General features: G+C 38.3%; 1 long non-coding RNA gene across 1 annotated transcript; it reads left to right on the top strand.

The window, feature by feature from the left end:
- Positions 1 to 294: 294 nt before the first annotated feature.
- LOC104867310 lies at positions 295 to 2,000 on the top strand. Its single transcript, XR_781736.1, has 3 exons — positions 295 to 334; positions 870 to 978; positions 1,634 to 2,000. It is a non-coding gene; the product is annotated as an uncharacterized LOC104867310 (long non-coding RNA).
- Positions 2,001 to 2,943: the final 943 nt, after the last annotated feature.

Below are 2,943 nucleotides of genomic sequence, written 5' to 3'. Positions count from 1 at the left end.
CTACATAGTGAGTTCCAGGTCAGTCTCAACTACATAGCGAGACCCTATCTCAAAACAAACAAACAAACAAACAAATAATAATAATTTGGGTTAAGCTGTTTTCCTTTTGTAATTAGTGTTAGAAATTTGTGTGTAAATTCTGAGCCTTATTTTTATTACTGAGCTCCTCTTCCTCCTTTCTTGCGTCTGCTCTGGATCTGACATTAGCACATTCATCCATTCCATTTTCCCCTTTCTGATTCTATGTAGTTTATAGAAAAGCATAACTTTTCTTATTTTATTTTCTCTTTACAGAAGGAAAGAATCTATGATGTGAACAAATGTTGCTATAAATGTAAGTTAACCTGTACATACAGAGAAAATTAAGCTGTTGATAAGAATCTAACATTTCTTTAAAACAAAATGGCAGATCATGAACAGAAAGTTTCCTATATTTTTAACAGGTATTCTAATCTATGTGTTAAACCACCAATCGATACTTAAATATAGTTATTTATTTTTCTTGATTGCTCCATTCTGCCCAGTTAAACCAGTTATATTTACAAGGGGGAAAATCTTATTTTGATAGAAAAAGATTATCTGGCTCTCCTAACATCAAGCTGTGTTGTAAGGCTACAAGTGATGATTAGCAGTGAGAACATGCTTGAAAAACTAACACATGTCCTTCCTTCCCTCTCCCCATTCCTCCTACTTAGTTCCTGTCCTCTTTCCCTGGTAATGATAACCAGGTACCTAATCCTGGGTGCTGAAACAGTTAATACCCTTATTAAAATACTTGAAACTATTAGTTCCTTTGGCTAAGAATGGAGGCTTAGCATTTGTTAAGAGGTTAGGTCTCACTTGTGCTTCTGTTGCCTACTTTGTTTTAGGTAACAAGAACTGCAGAGCTTCTCCGGTGAACGTGACTGTGAACTACAACAACTGCAAGAAGAAAGTTGCCATGGCAAGATGTGTAGGGGAGTGTAAAAAAACTGTCGGGTGAGTTTTTCTGGGCATGCGTATTATGCGCGTACTTTGTAAGCTTGTGAATGAAATGAATCTTTAAACATTACATAGGGAAAGTTTCATATGAGAGCAATACTGTTTGATGATTTAGACCTCATGAAACAAATATCTAAATTGAGACCTAAGTATTAAAACAAACATTACAGCATAGAGTCATTCTGAGGTAGTGTTAGAAACATCCCTATTGTATAGGTGGCCAAAGGCATTCATCTTTTTGTGGTGACTGCAGTGAGTACCTAAGCAAGGATGTGTCCCAAATTCTGTTTCAGCTTGAATTTTAGTTTCCATTTTCCCTTGATAAGTCATTTTACAGATAGATTAATTGATAAACAAAACATTTTGGCAGTATATATGACAAGAAATCCATCTTGTTTACTTTGTGCAACATAATATCCTACTTGTGAAGTTATGAATCTTCACTTTTGGTTTCTGAGTCTTGTGGCCTTACATACCAATTATTTTCATTGATCTGCATCAGAAAGTTAGGTGGGAGAGGTGCAAGGTCTTGGTAAAGACTACACTGCCTAGAAGCTTAAGTCACTCAGACAACTAGAATTTAAATATTGGTGGCAATCTACATCAATAGCCTTTCCAACAATGTTCATTACTGAATTTTCTTTTCTTTCAGGTACAATTATGATCTGTTTCAGTTGGAAAATTCATGCCTTTGCTGCCGAGAAGAAAACTACGAGTACAGAGACATTGCCCTGGACTGCCCGGATGGCAGTACGCTGTCTTACAGATACAGGCACACCACAACCTGCTCCTGTGCTGATCTGTGCGAAAATTCGAGAAGCTCAGCCACCCGCTAATTCAAACATCACCTTTCTAACTTCATCTAGATGATGAAGCCACCTTTTTAGTTGTATTTATTTTATAAGTGAAGAAAACGTCATGAAGGAATAACACTTGTATCTTACCCAGAGCATCAATACTTGTAATGAGACATTTGTTTCACTTGTTGACTGGACCCCCCAAAATAAATACACCTTTGCAAGCAACTGGTGATCGTATGTACTTGTTTTATAGAAATGAGAATTCTGCAAGTCACCCAGGAAGGGTGGTGCACATCTGTAATTGGAGCACCCGGGAAGGCTAAGGCAGGAAGATCACAAACTTAAGTCCAGCCTCTGTGACTGAGAGACTGTCTCCGTTTAAAGCTTACAGAAAAGGATAGGGAAAGCTCAGCATAAGAGCCCTGGCTTCCATCCCCCAAATATCCAGCAAGTTAAATAGATAAAGAGTCGTGTCATGATTTTTCAGTGCATGTTTTTACTGCTATATCTCTTTAGGCTAGTAACCTGCTTCCTATCCTCTTCTCACGACTTGAAAATGTAGCTTTTTTCCCAGTGCTCTATTCTGGGCGCATTGCCCTTTTTTTATATCCCCTTTCCTAGGACACTGCAACCCCTCATTTTCTTCTCACCCCAGTGTTTGCCATCTTTTCTACTCCTTTCTTGAAATATTTTTTTTCTCACAGTTCCAATGGCATCATTTTAAGTTAATGCTACTGCTTTTGTGCACAACTTTACTTCTCCATTTACATTTCTCTCAGCCTTACATTCTCATTTCCTTATTGCTGTCTGTTCTTTCCTATTTACTCAGGTTCTTAGACAGATTTTTGTCCTCTCGAATGCACACATATTTATGTGCAGAGCATCTCTAGTGTCTGTCACCAACCCCAAACTCTTCCCTGAATACCAGACACATAGATGCCCCTCAGAATTTATCATCTTCCTCTTTATGTCCTACAAACATCACAACCTCAGTAAGACCACAGTCAAACATCACCCACAGCTCCTCTGTATTTTGTATACCTGTAATAGCTTTACTAAAATGGGCCGGGGGTTTAGCTCAGTGGTTCTGGTGCCTGCCTTGCAAGCTCGAGGACCCAAGTACTATCCCCAGCACCAAAAAAATAGCCTTAGCTAAAAAAAA

Source organism: Fukomys damarensis, unplaced genomic scaffold (assembly GCF_012274545.1).
Source record: "Fukomys damarensis isolate Sample0158 unplaced genomic scaffold, DMR_v1.0_HiC HiC_scaffold_43567, whole genome shotgun sequence".
In the NCBI taxonomy this organism is placed as follows: Eukaryota; Metazoa; Chordata; class Mammalia; order Rodentia; family Bathyergidae; genus Fukomys; species Fukomys damarensis.
The sequence above is the reverse complement of the archived record's forward strand: the minus strand, read 5'-3'. Positions and strand labels throughout refer to the sequence as shown.